The 15,388-nt window shown below is 37.1% G+C and overlaps 1 protein-coding gene and 1 non-coding gene across 3 annotated transcripts in view; one reads left to right on the forward strand and one right to left on the reverse strand.

The window, feature by feature from the left end:
- Positions 1-15,388, reverse strand: part of Klf8 (Kruppel like factor 8) — a 284,345-nt gene that overhangs the window by 52,817 nt on the left and 216,140 nt on the right. The gene's annotated exons all lie outside the window — the stretch shown is intronic.
- Positions 4,094-4,197, forward strand: LOC111814570. The gene has a single exon (XR_002819530.1). It is a non-coding gene; the product is annotated as a U6 spliceosomal RNA (small nuclear RNA).

Consider the following 15,388-nt stretch of genomic DNA (forward strand, 5'->3'; position numbering starts at 1 on the left):
GCTGATTTTATCACAGTAGCCTTGTAGTATAATTTCAAGTCAGGAATTGTAATGCCTCCTGCCTTGTCTTTGTTGCCCAGGATTGCCTTTGCTATTCTAGGTCTTTTCTGGTTCCAAATAAATTTTATGAACGATTTCTCTAGGTGTAAGAAGTATGTTCGTGGTAGTTTGATAGGGATTGTATTCAATCGGTACAGCCATTTAGGGAGTATGGCCTTCTTCACAGTGTTGGTTCTTCCTATCCAGGAACATGGAATATCATTCCATTTTCTGAAATCCTCTATGATCTCTTTTTAAGAGTACTGTAATTTTCCTTTGAAAGATCTTTGACTTCTTTAGTTAGATGAATTCCAAAGTATTCCATTTTCTACGGTGCTACTGTAAAAGGTATTGTTTCCATAATTTCCCTCTCAGTGTGTTTGTTATCTGTGTAAAGGAATGCTCAAAATGTTTGATCTTCTGTTCTTGCACTCCTATTTCTTGTCCTCATTAAAGTGTAAGTACTTCACTTTGGAGAATACTGAGTTGTTGTCCTTCACTTGGAACTTTAATGAAAATATTTAAAGTTTGCATAAGTTGATGAAAGATCTAAATATTAAAACAGAAACATTAAAAATGCTGGAAGAAAGAGTAAACATTTTATGAACAAAATTCCAAAAACATGGGAAATACTATGCAGAATCAACAAGTAAGATCTCTTCTTGTTAAAAAAAAAATTTTGGACAGCAAAATAATTTAACAAAGTGAAGAGAAACCCCAAACCCAAAGATTTGGAAAAATCTTTGCTAGCTCTTCCTCATACTAAAGCCTAACATCTACAATATATAAAGAAATGGAAAAAAAATCAGACCACCCAGATTTAAAGCCATAAGTCAAAAATGGGCATCTGAAAGGAATACATATATCTCAGATTAAAAAGCAGAAATGACAGGTAAATATATGAAAAATGTTCAACATCGATGGTCATTCCAGAGATGCAAATTAAAACAACACTGTGATTCCATCTCATAACACAAAGAATGGCTATTACCAAGAAATCCACCAATAACAAATGCTGGTACAGATGCAGAGGGGGCAAGGAGTGCTTCTGCTCTATAGACGGGAATGTAAATATGCGTAACCACTTAGAAAATCAGTGTAGCGATTCCACCGAAAACTAAAACTAGAGGTTTGATTTGACCCAAATATTCCCCTGCTTGGTATCTTCCCCACATCATTAAAAGCAAAATAAACAGCAATATATGCACAGCCATGTTTATAGCAACATAATATGTAACTAAGCAGCCAAATGCTCATCAATTTGATGAATGAATAATGAAGATGTACTTTTTATAAAATGGCATACTACTCAGACTTAAACGATGAACTTGAGACTTTTCTAACTACATGGATGCACCTGGAAAACATATTATTAAGCAAAACAAATTTGATGCACATGTGTAAATATTGCATCAATTTTTCTGGTATATGAAAACGAAATGTAAATAAGGATCAAAATGTATAATAGATGTTGAGAAATGGGAAGAAAATGCTCAAAAAGGAAGGAAAAGAGGAGGGTGAAACAAAGGCAGTGAAAAAGAAAAATAGGAGACAGAAGGAAGAACTGGAAACAAAGCTTTTGCAAATAAGGTAGGAAAGAAGTATTGAATGGAGGGTAGGGGAATGGTGTCAAAAGAAGAATCAAGATATATCATATACAGCTACAAATTTCCTATGATGAATATGAATTAATGTTTAAAAATTTGCTTATTCAGATGGACTGTGGTGGAATAATTGATACTGTAGGTGGGTGGGGACAGAGATAAAAACTTTTTCAAACCATCCCTCTAGGATCCTATTACCTTTATCTCCGCAAACTCACACAAAAAATTTAGCTTTCGCTCTTTGTTTGCTTCCTTTACGTTTGGCTTTCCTTTTCTACATGAGAATTGCTATCATCTCTATAACAAGATATGTGTGAATGCAAATATTTATCATTACCAAAATTAAGTACTACTCTATAACATTTTATTCAATAGACCACTGCTTAGTGTCTGAATTGTGATGCTTCTGGTGTTTTTATTCAGTTTCCTACAATTATTGTTAGAATGATCACCAGGGTTTGAATTTTAAAGGTACAGAACTCTTATACTATAATGACTGGATATATGGCTTCTAGTCATTTCTACCTACATATCTACCCTTTGGCTTTTAAAATTCATGATAAAATACTCTCATCTTCTCATTTTACATGGGTTTGAATTTTATTATTATCTTTTCCTTGATTATTCTCCAATTTCTCAATGTCTTTTCTATAGTACAACACACAAAACTAATTAAAATACTACAGATGTGAAAAATGTATTGAACCACTTCACAGACCACATAATTTTCTTTGGACATTCTTGATTACAAATCAAATACACATGCTTTTGGGAGGGGAACTTGGATTCTGGGTGACAGGAGTGTAAGTAAGGCTTATACCTTCATAATTTCTGAAATTACTTTAAAAATTACATGAACTGAAATGAAATATTAAAGCTAATATTCTCCTAGAAAGTTTTTCTAAATATTTGTGCTTTCTATTTCTGAAATTATTTATTGAGAGACAACTACGGTGCCATTTTAGGTTTCTAGGAACTTGTGCGCAAATAATGAAAGACTTACTTTTTAGAACTTAATAATTCAGTTGGAAATTATGTCTGTATACTTGTAATACAGGCAAGTAGACAGTCTAAAAGTGAATAGATAAATGCTAAGTGAGGAAGAACACAAGAAAGTTGGTGGAGAGAATCATCAAAAAGATTGTTTGGAAGGAAGAGATAAAATAAAGCTGTTGGGACAGACAGGAGCTAAGATAGGGTAGGTAAGGTAGGTATAGAAATGCTCATGCATTGTAGCAGGAATGCTTCTATTTCTAAACTGTATAAAAATATGCAATTATTTATTTATATTTTTAAAAATACATTTTAATTTTTTCCTTCATATTGTGAACGGACTTAAAGTTTAACATATCAATACTTGATGAAAAATACCTGCTCCATATTATGCCTAAAATGTTTGATACTCAGATAGATAGTGAGGTTAAGCTCAACAGCCTAGGTTGTAGGGTAATAACAATAAGCTTCACTTCTGGCGGATTAACAACCTAAGTTTGCAGACCAAAAATTAGAGAAAAAGGAGGGCTGCAATGACAGCCAACATTTTGGACCTAGCCTTTCAAAGTCAGTGAAGACTCAGGACATAGGACAACTTGTACTATAACATCATGTAACTCAATGGTATCCCAAATTTTCTGATCAAGGAGAATATGGGGCCACAGAGGAAAGTGATCAGTGATGTAGAGTGTGCCTAAGGAGAGTCACATGGAGAGAAAACATTCTCTCACACTTTCACAGACAGCAAATTGGTCAAACAATGGCTGTGACTCATCCACATGGCTGACACTGACAAAGGATCTACAAAGTGCAGTACAGGGTTTCAGGATAAGTCCGGAGGGGATTTGACTGACCTTAACAGATACGAAAGCTACATTTCTTGTTATATAGGTCTTGCTTTATCTTGGTCTTAACCATCCAGCAGAAAAGTATAAAAATGAAATATAAAAAGTAAAACCATATTAATATGTTGAGCTGTAAAATGCTCAAGTCAGCAACTTCGAATATTGATAGTCTTACAGAAAACCATTATTGTTATGGACTACTGGACTATTTTGGAATATTTTGCTGAATTCACACACTTATAACATTTAAATGACAAAACCAAACAAAAAAGGGGGTACAAATGAACAACCATTTTGTATTTGTATATTCAAAATTGTTAGGATAGATATATAGCTACATTCTCTTAATTCAATGAATAGAAAGATTTGTTCTAATAGGGTTTATAAACAGGATATCATGTCTGCATCTTGTACAATGAATAAACACTAAGACAACAATATGCAATGTATTAATTATTGAAACTGTCTTACTAATCAGATTGGAAACAGTCTCATTGCTATTGGTTTCTCAATAAAGTTATGGAAAAAAAAAAGAAATGCTCATGCATTTTTCACCATAACACTCCTAATGAATTGAAAAATAAATATATTCTCTTAGAAAATCTAAGGCTTGTGCTTACTTTGGCAGCATGTGTACTAAAATTGGAATGCTACAATGGTTAGCATGTCTCTTTTACAAGGATGATATGCAGATTTGTGAAGCAATCCCTTTTTTACCTCAAATAGACATAACTAAAATGAACTTCTACACCCATATCATAATTGAAATCCCAACCTTTCAGCATAAGACGTGATTGTTAAGAGGTGTAAGGCAGAAGAGGCAAGTAACTTATAAACCTAAGGTTATCAGAGTAACTGCATTTATCAGCATAAATTTGTAAGGCCAAGGAAGCTGGGACCAAAACTTTTCCATTCACTAGAAGAAAATAACTTTTTATGCAGAATTCTATATTCTACAAAATTAGCCTATAAATTTAATGAAGAACCAAAGAGCCTCTGTGACAAAGAAATTTCTGAAGAAATTCATGACTGCTAAATGAACATTGCAGAAAATACTTAAGGAAATACTATACAGAGATGAATATCATCACCACCAGGGAGTACAAAAGAAACTATACATCTAAAGGAGCAACCAAATGAGAGGGAAATATATGTAATGCGATGACAGGATTCAGTAATTACTTACAGTAACAACATGTAAAGATGATCATCTTAAATCTTCAATGAATGATAGCCAGACTGGACTAAAAACCAAAATCCAAACATATGCTGTCTGTGAGAGAAGTATCTCCTTCTCCACAAAATATACTACAAAGACTAATAAAAGTGAAAGAATGAAGAAAAATATATCCCATTGTCTCAATTACTCTTCTCTCGTTGGTATCACAAATATCCGACAGTCAAAATGAAGAAAGTAAAGTTTTATTTACCTCACAGTTACTGGAGGTTTCAGTCCATACTTGGCTGGCTCCAAGGCAGAGTGGCACATGGCAGAGAGCAACCTTTCAATGGCAAAGAGCAGAGAGGAGTAGCAGCAACAGTAGCAACAGAGAGTAAATCTGTCTCCCTTAAGTTGCATTCAGGCTATCGGCTCCAAGCTGGGTGCAGTACTCGCACCCATAATCCCAGCAGCACTCACACACATAATCCCAGTGGACCATGAGTTAATCACGAACTTTAGAAGTCCGCCCCATGAATGCATGAAGCTTTGGGGGAACAACTACACACAAATCATAACATTCCAAACCCCCAAAGACTCATGCATATCTCTTTGTGTAAAGGACATTTTGGTTCATTTCTAAGAGTTGCCAAAAACACAACAGTTTCAGCATTGCTGAAAAGTTCAAGTCACAAGTCTCTTCCAAGATGTAAGACAAACTTTGCTATTCCAAAAGGTACACACAGCAAGATACCAAGCATTGGGGCCAAAGCAACTCCAAAATACAGCTGGGCAAACATTAGGTCCTATAGTTCAATGTGGAATATCATAAGCAATCTGTGGCAAATTGTGAACACCATGTGGCTCTGACCCTACGGCACTCAGTGGTAGTTCCCATGGCTTCTTGCTTCCTCCTTGCAGCTTTTCTTAGATGACCCATGTTCTTGGCTTTTCCAAATCTTTGGGGTTTCCACTGAATACTAGGCTTCTCACTCACAGCTTTACACACTACCCTCTCGGGGCACCCTGCCTGGCCTCCCCGGCCTTCTGAAATCTAGCTGGATGTCTTCTTAACCTCAGAACTCCTGCATTCTGTAAGTGCTTAAAACCAATGCCATGCGAATGATGCCAAGGTCTGCTGCCAGCTGAAGCAGCAGCTAGGCTTCCTTCTCTCTTGACTGTAGGGGTCGAGTGCCTGGATCTCTGAGGACTCTGACCCTGATTCCAAGGAATAAATTCTCCATGTCGATGCCATTCTGGAACCTGATGTGGCCACCACCACCATTCTGGAACATAGGGCTATGTGGCTTTCCCCTCAAGGCAAAGTCTTTCACTCTTGTAATTCTGAGGCTGCAAAGAGTGGAAACCAGCCACCTTCTTGTGATGCCCTTTGGCCATCCTTTCCACTCTCTTGTTCTTTTGCAGTAGTGGATATCCTCTCAGCTCTATCTTTGCATTCCACAGCTTTATTGGAGCTTCCTTTCTGGCCAAACACAACATTTTCAATTATCTTGCTTGGCTCTTTACTCTTGAATGTCAACACAAATCTGACCATAAACCCTCCAACAATAGGTATGCCACTGCCTCAATATTTGAATGCTATGAGATGTCTTTTGAAAGTTTAATCAGTCTGCTAAGCTTAGTCTCCACCTCAGACAAAGCCTCTGGACATGAGCAAAATGCAGACAAACTTTCTACTAAGCCAAAACACATACTGTCCGGAGTTCAACAACTAATGCAGCCCTTCTTCCCAGAAGAAGCGTCCCCAGCCTAGTCTTTACAGGCAGGATTTCTATCAACCTTCTGGTCTTCTGAACTCTGACCAGAATCTCCTATACAGAACAGCCAAAGCTGTTCCAGCACATCTCTTGTAGGCAACATCTTGGAACCTTTCCTATCTCTTCCCATAAATCATTCCCAAAAGCTCGTAATCCACACTGTCAGGTGCAGTACTCACATCCATAATCCCAGAAGCACTAACACCCATAATCCCAGCAGCAATCACACCCATAATCCCAGTGAATCCTAACTTAATCACAAACTCTAGAAGTCTGTTCCATGACTGCATGAGGCTTTGGGGTACAACTAGATACAAACAACAACATCTGTACAACTATAGCCTAAGCACAAAAACAGCTATATTATTTTCAATCACAGCATGCTTTCAGTCAACACTTGCAAAAAAAGACAATGATAGCCACTATATACTGGTAGAAGGAACAATTCAAGAGATAACAATTACAAATATATGTGCATTGTATTATGGCATACCCAACGTTCAAAGCAAAAAAATATTGGAAATAAAAAGATGATCCTTAAAACAGCCATAGCTTGGGATTCAATTCCCCACTCACACAAAGATAGATTAACCAGACCAAAATTAAACAAATACTATAGATCAAACACACAGTTTAACAGATAGATTTAAAAGAATCTATAGAAGGTTTCACTTAACCACAGTAGAAATATACATTTTTCTCATCATCCCATAAAAACACATCATATAATACACCACAAATCATGCTTAAACAAATAAAGGAGAGTGGAATTAAGGGCCGGTGAGATAACTCAGTGGTCTAAAGTGCCTGCTTAGGCAAGCTTAGGCAGATGCAGGGGACCATAGTTTGATCCCCAGTACCACATGCCCAGACAGCCCTGACCCTAGCCCTCTCCAAAAAGAGTTTAAAAAAAAGGAAATAATCCATACAATTTGACCATAGTATAATAAAGTTACAAATCAAAATTAAAGAAATCACACAAACTATGGAAACTCATACAGAAAAAAATAATAACTTATAGAAGAATCAATGGATCATAGAAAAAAATTAAGAACGTACATAAACATATTCCTAGAATCAAATTATATTGGAAGTAAAACATTCCAAAATATATAGAACACATTAAATGTAGCTCTAAGCAGGAAGTTTATAATATTGAACACAGAAATTCAAAGAAATAGAACATTCTGTGGTTCCATCCCCACAACTCAAACCAGTCAAACCTGCCCTGAAGGCATGTGGAGCAAAAAAAATATATACAACAATCACAAATAAAATAAATAATAAGACATCTAAAGACACTAGAAAAACAAGAACAGTGAGAATGCAATTTTTGTGTTTTCTTTTATTGGTACCTTTTAGATACACATAATGATAACACTCATTATAGGGGATTTATACCTATATATAATTTTCCTTGATTCTTCTCTTTTTTTCCCCATTACACTATGCTTCTCTCCACACCACTTCCCTTCCTTACTTAAAAAGCTTTGTTTCCTCATTTTCCTTCATTTCTGCTTTTTCTTGCCCATTCCTTTTTATTCGCTCCCTTTAGTCACTCACCTGCCTTGTTCCTATCCTCATTTGAACATTTTCTTCCTATTTCCCAATATCTTTTTTTTTTGTGGAACTGGGGATTGAACTCAGGCCCTTGTGCTTGCCAGGCAAGCACTTATTCTACTGAGCTATCTCCCCAGACCCCCAATATCTTTTACATATTTTTTTATTTATACTTTTAGTTTCTCACAACAGAAAAACAACATGGTATTTAGGCATGTATAAAATTAATAGAAAAATTAAAAATTAGAGTAAATATAATGAAATTGAGACTAACAGAATACAAAAGATCAATCAATCAATCAATCAATGGGTTTTTTGAAAGAATAAATAGGAATGATATCACACAAACTAATCTGAAGGAAAGAAATAAATCAACATCAGCACAATCAGATATAATAGCACAAAATAACAATGAACATTGCTAAAATCTAGAGGAATATAAGAAACTGTTCTGAAAAAATTAATTCTAATAAATTGGAGAACGCTAAAAACTGAATAAATTTGGACTAGGGAGATAGCTCATGGCATAAGCACCTGCCTGGCAAGCACAAGGTCTCGAGTTTAATCACGCTCATTTCTGGGGTCCACACAGTGCTACTGCATGCCTTGCTGGCCCCAGAACACTGGTAGCACTGTGTGGGCCTTGGAAATGAGTGTGATGGCACATGCCTGTAACCCCAGAACTAGGGAGACAGAGACAAAAGAATCACTATATGTCTGAACTATGCAGCAAGAACCTCTATCCAAAAAATAAAAGCAAACTGAATAAATTATAAATTATTCAAAAAATAAAAGCGAACTGAATAAATTGAAACACAAGAGATACTAAGATAGAAGTAAAATTTGTAAAAAAAAAAAAATCTAAATAGACCAATAACAGCCAATGAAATACAGGCAGTAATGAAAAATTTACAAAACCCAGAAAATTATGGATTCAATAAAGACATTTACAAGAGCTTCAGGGATGATTTAACATCAATATTTCTCAAACACCCTAATGAAATCAGAAAGGAAGGAACAGTAACAAAATGTTTCCTGGAAGTTAGCATTACCTGATATCAAAACTGAACAAGGATGGGGCCGAGGACATAGCTCGGTTGAATAAGCGCTTGCCTGACAAGTGCAAAGAAGGCCTGAGTTCAACCTCTAGCTCCGGAAAAAAAAAAAAAAACACAACATAAAATGAACAAGCAACTAAGGAAAGAAAGAAAGAAAGAAAGAAGAAAGAAAGAAAAAGAAAGAAAGAAAGAAAGAAAGAAAGAAAGAAAGAAAGAAAGAGGAAAGAAAGAAAGAAAGAAAGAAGAGCCAATCTCCTTAATGACCAGAAATTAAAAAATTCTCAGAGACACTTGCAATTACAAAGCAACAAATCATTAAAAAGATCATACCATGCATAATTAGGCCTATTGAGAGGGATGTAGGATTTATTTAACATAGGTACATAAATAAATGCAATACATCACATCAGTAGAAACAAGGGGAAAAAATTAAATGAAAATCTCAACAGACACACAAAAAATAAATTTGACAAAAATACAGTATTTATTCATTATAAAAACTCCCAATGAAAATAGGTATAGAAGGATATATTTCCAACTGATGAAAAACCATTTAAGATAAATCACTACCACCATTACAATATCTGGGGAAATGCTGCAAACATTTTTTCTAAAATCAGGAAAAACATATGTGTCTACTCTAAAGTCTCCTGTTCAAAACACTAAATTGTCTGAAGGAAAGGATAGGGAAATATCTGAAAGTCATAGAAGTAGGTAGAGTTCATGAACAAAAGCCAATCTGCACAGGAAATACTTCAAAGAATCGACAAATAATATATTTTTAAATTTTTGTACATCAAAAGAAACCACCAACAAAGTAAAAAGAAAACCCATTAAGTGGAAAAATTTATACCCAACTCTCCCTCTGCCAAAGGTTGTCTACCTAGAACATATAAAGAATTTCAAAAAATCAGTCCTCCCAAATTCAAAGATCCATTCCAAAAATGGGGATCTGAGATACACTTCTCAGATAAAGAAATACAAATGGCAAATAAATATAGAAAAATGTTCAAAATTATTGGTCATTAAAGAAATAGAAACTAAAACAAAACTGAAATTGCATCATATACCAGAAATAATGGCTATCATCAAGAAGTCAGCCAATAACAAATGTGGGAGAGGCTGTGAGGAAAAAGGAAGTCTTCTCAACAGTAAATGTTAGTGTACATTGATATATCCACTATGGAAATCAGTGTGGATATTCCTTAAAAACCTAGGATTGGAAGTCACATTCAATCCAGCTGTTCTCTTCCTGGGTATTTTCCCAAATGGACTGAAAACTTTATACTAAAGTAATATATTTGCACCCATGTTTATAGCAGCACAATTTGTCATAACTATGTCTTGGAAACAACACAAATGTCCATTCACTGAGGAATGGATGAAGATGTGGAATTTTTGCACCATGGAGTATTATTCAGCTATTATAAACATAAATTTGAGGATTAGAGGCCATATTCTTAAGTGAAATAAATCAGACCCATAGGTGCAAATATCATATTGTCTCACTAGTGTAAAAACCTGAAAGGGTAAACAGAATCTGAAAAATACAATAGGTCATGTGAAAAGGAAAATAATATATTCAAAGGAAAGCAAAACTAGGGTGAAGAAAAGGATAGGCTGGGGGAGTGATACATTCATGTATGTATGAAGGGTGGCTTATATAACTGTACTGTTGATTCCTGCTGGTCTGCTGAAAGGAGCACTGGATACTTAATTTTATTTTTTTCAAAATTTCTTATAACTTTTTTCCCAATTTGATATGCATATATCTAGTAATCTAACCAACTAATTTGAAGACAACACTATGCAGGCACAGGCCTTGCATGCGGGAAGGAGTGTCCACCTGCTAGAACCTCCCTCCAGCAAGCGTACAGGTCAGACATGTGGGGACTAGCACCTACATATCATAACCTCCCTCCAGCAAGCGCCCTCCCACCTGAGCTTCCCTCCACCAAGGTCACAGGCCCAGCGAGTGGAACCCAACACCTGGCCCCTAGAAACTCCCTTCAACCAGCACACAGGCCTGGCATGTGGGACCAATGGCCCAACCACCAGAACCTCCTCCAGCAGACAGGCCTGGTATGGGAACCTGTGCAGAATTCCCAGCACAGAAGCTTGGGGCGAGAACTATCCAGCTAATCCATGAGTACAACATCTTGGCAGTGGGGCACGGTGGGTTCCCTTCCACAAACTGCAGCGGAAAGAAGCAGAGGACAGCAGCCAGACCCAAGCCAGGCCCAGCTGGAAAGGTTCCAACTTCACAGATCTGGACCCAGTAAGCTGAGACACTGCTATACCCAGATCTACAAGATCATCATCTCTCATTCTCTCTCTTGATCAAGAAACAGGGAAACAGGTAACCGGAGTAAAATAGTCTGCCTAGAAGACTCCAGGTACATCAAGGGGAGATGATCAGACCGAACACAGGGAACTAATTTAAATAAAAATTCACAACTTAATATCTGTTCAGCTATACAGTCATAATGTTTGCTCTTCTGGTCAAAAGTACAAACTCATTAGTCACAAAAGCTTGTCAACAGCTAAGTCTCAATACCCATAATTAGCATTGCTAATTGTAGTACTGTAAATACAAATTTAAAGCTGCCTTAATCACATAATCTCTCTTGAGTAATAATACCAGTAAGTGCTAAGGTAATAACTATATCTAAGCTCTACACCAAAGGTCAGAGGACAGTGTTATACAAAATAACAAAGAGAAGGAAGAAATGCATTCTGAGGCCCTGATGATACACAGAACAAATGCAGGAGACACTACCACAGAAGATATTGGAAAACACACTCTTGAAATCTCTAAAATAATAGTGTCTGAAGTAAAGAAACAACTACAGAAAGGTATAGAGGAAATTAGATCACAGTTGAGAGTTAAAAAAGACAGGATAACTATAATGAAAGAATGAATAACTTCTTCTAAAGACACTGATAATGACAAAAATGACAGACTCCTTCAAGGATCAATATAGGAAAGAAATAGAATGCATGAATCAGATTCAAAGAGATATACATGAAATTAAAATCTCAATCAAAAGATGCAAAATCGTTTGAATGAAAGTGAGGATTGACTTTCAGACCTTGAAGACACAGTTGCAGCTAGTAAAAAGCCAAGAAATCTCTCTCCCTCCTTACCTCCTTCTCTCTCTCTCTCTCTCTCTCTCTCTCTCTCTCTCTCTCTCTCTCTCTTTTTGACAGAACCGGGAATTGAACTCAGGCCCTTGCGCTTGCCAGGGAAGCACTTACTCCACTGAGCCATTCTCAGGCAGCAAGAAAAGATCTCTTAAAAACAACTAGGTTTCAGGAAACAATAATTCAATAGCTGCAAAACAATGCAAAGATTAACAACAGAAGAGTAGTAGGAATCAATAAAAAGAAAGAGTCAATACAAATAATATAAAAAGAATGTGGGATGAAGTAATAGCAAAGAACTTCCCAAATATGGGGAAACATTCAATATAGTTCTGGAATCATTAGCTACATCCATTAGACAAGAGAGGGAGAAAAAAGGAATAAGAATATGTAAGGAACATTCTAAAGTGTGTTGTCCTTTCACTTTTTACTAGTATCATTTGTTACGCCATCATTTTTTTTAAAAAAAATGTGCTCTGCATATTACTTTTGTTTCTTTTGCTTTTGATGTCACCTAACAATCTATTTTGCTCAAATGAAAAGACAATAAATATGTACTTGTATGTTTTCTTGTGAGAGTTTCATTGTTTTAGCTTTTACATTTAGGTATTTGGTCCATTCTGAGTTAATGTTTGTATATAGCATGAATTACAAGTCAAGCTTCATTGTTTTGTATGAAGCTATTTAGCTGTCCCAGTACTCCAGGTTAAAGCTACAACTCTTTTTTTTTTAATTATTTATTTATTTATTACATTTATTTATTGTGTGTGTGTGTGTGTGTGTGTGTGTGGCCAGCTCAGCCCACCAGGGGGCGAGGCTGGCTGGCATGTGGTGCTGAAGGATCGAACCGCGGTCCTTGTGCTTTGCCAAGCTTGTTCCAAGTAGCTGCTTTAGACCACTGAGCCATCTCTCCAGCCCCCAGTACTCCAGGTTAAACAGTCGTAACTCTATTTTCAAAACTCAATTGGCCTTAAGTATTTACATTTATTTCTGGACTGTGAGTTCTCTTCCACTGACCTACCAGCACTGTACTCTGTTTGTTACCGTAACTTTATAATAAATTTGAGTTCAGAAATGTGAGTTTTCCAAAGTACAAATTTTAGGTTAAGATTTTCCTTTTTCACAAAAACAGTAGCTACACTTTCGTTGGAAACTACTCTCAATTTATATGTTGTTGTGGAAACAATTACCACTCAACACCATCAAGTCTTCTAATCACCCCCAAAAAGGATGTTTGTACTTGTTTGCATATTAGTACTTAAGTACTAAACCTCTTTGTTTCAACTTAATTATAAATATTTTATCATTTTGGATATATTTTAAGTAGAATCATTTATTCTATCTTCTGTTTGTTCATTGCTAGTACATAGAAACAAAATTGATTTTGGTTATTGGTCTTACACTGTGTAACCTTACAGAATTTGTTCATTACCTCTAAAAGTATATTTTGTAGATTTTATATTATTTGTATATTGAATCATGACATATGTCAATAATAATAATTATGCTTCTTTCCAAAAAAAATAGGTGAAGAAGAAACTAAACTATCTTTATTGGCAGATGACATGATACTTTTTTTTTCTATGATTCTCTTTTGAAGACCCAAAAAACTGCATGAACAACTCCTAGAATTAATAAACCAATTCAGTAGCATAGCAGGTTACAGAGTCAATACCAAAACATTAATAGCATTCCTCTGCACAGGTAAAAAACACACTAAGGAGATCCAGCCAGGCCGAGGCCCAGCGAGTGTGTGGGAGAGCTTTCAGCTTCTCTGTGCCCTTGGGACCTCTCCGGACCAAGAACCAGGCACTCCACGTGAGTGAGACCTTGTGCCATGCACTTGGGACCCTACCACCCCTACGGAACCCCTGCCCCCAATCCCCCTCAGTGAGTGATAACATCTGCAACACACTCAGGACCCTTAGATCCAGCCCAGCCCAGGCCCTGTGAGTGTGTGGGAGAGCTTCTACCTTCCCTGAGTCAACCTGACCGCTACAGACCAAAACCGAGGCACACGTGTGAGTGAAACCCTGTACCACACCCTGGGGACCCTCCATCCCTCTGAAGCACCAACCTCAAGCACACTCAGTGAGTGAAAACTTCTTTTTTTTTGGTGGAACCGGGGATTGAACTCAGGCCCCAAGCACTTATTCTACTGAAGTATCTCCTCAGCCCCAGTGAGTGAAAACTTCTGCAACGCTCTCGGAACCCTAGAGACAGCCCAAGCCCAGGCCCCGCTACAGTGTGGAAGAGCTTCTGTACTCCCCTGTGCTCCCTGGGCCAGGGGAACAACAGAGGGCCACCACAGGTTCACTGTAGTGCCAGAGGGGCACAACAGGTTCCCTTCTAAGGGCTGCATCAGGAAGGAGCAAAACACAACAGCAAGACCCAAGGTAGGCATAACTGGATAAACTCAAACTTAATAGATAGGCACGCGAATTTCAGTAGGTGATAAGGTTCTAACTGCACCAAAGTTCTACACCAAAGGTCAGAGCTCAGAGCCATATGAAATGACAAAGAGAAGAATCAAAATGCAATCTCAGGCCTCAAGTTCCCCGAGAACAAGTGCAGAAGACACTAGCTCAGCTGAAATGTATGAATTAATAGCGTTGGAAGTAAAGAAACAACAGCAGAAAGGTACAGAGTAAATCACAGCAGAATTAATTTCTGAAACAAAAAAAGAAATCTCTGAATTTATAGCATCTGAAGTAAAGAATCAAATACAGAATCATATGGAGGAGAGCCAATCTGAAAAATCTCCGCAGTAAAATAATTAATAGCTGCTTCTAAAGAAGACATAGATTAAAAAAAATGGAGAATAGAAAAATGACAAATCCGACGAATGAGCAATACAGGAAAGAAATAGATCTCATGAAGCACAGTCCCAGAGATACACAGGAACTTAAAATCTCAATCACAACCCTGAAAAACTGTTTGACTGAAAGTGAACACAGAGTTTCAGATCTTGAAGATGATGCGGCAGCTAGTGAAAATGTAAAAAAAGATCTCCTAAAAAAAAACTAGGATGGAGACCCAGTCCTAGCTCAGGTCCGGTGAGTGTGTGGAGAGCTTCCTGCTACCCTGCGCCAGCAGGACCAGTCCCAGCCCAGGCGCAGCATGGGCCGGACCCTCTCCCACACCCTCGGGCTGCCCCCACCACTCCGCCATACCTCCCCACCCCTCCCGCCGAGTAGGAATTTCTGCC

Source organism: Octodon degus, unplaced genomic scaffold (genome assembly GCF_000260255.1).
Source record: "Octodon degus isolate 3935 unplaced genomic scaffold, OctDeg1.0 scaffold00360, whole genome shotgun sequence".
Lineage (NCBI taxonomy): Eukaryota > Metazoa > Chordata > Mammalia > Rodentia > Octodontidae > Octodon > Octodon degus.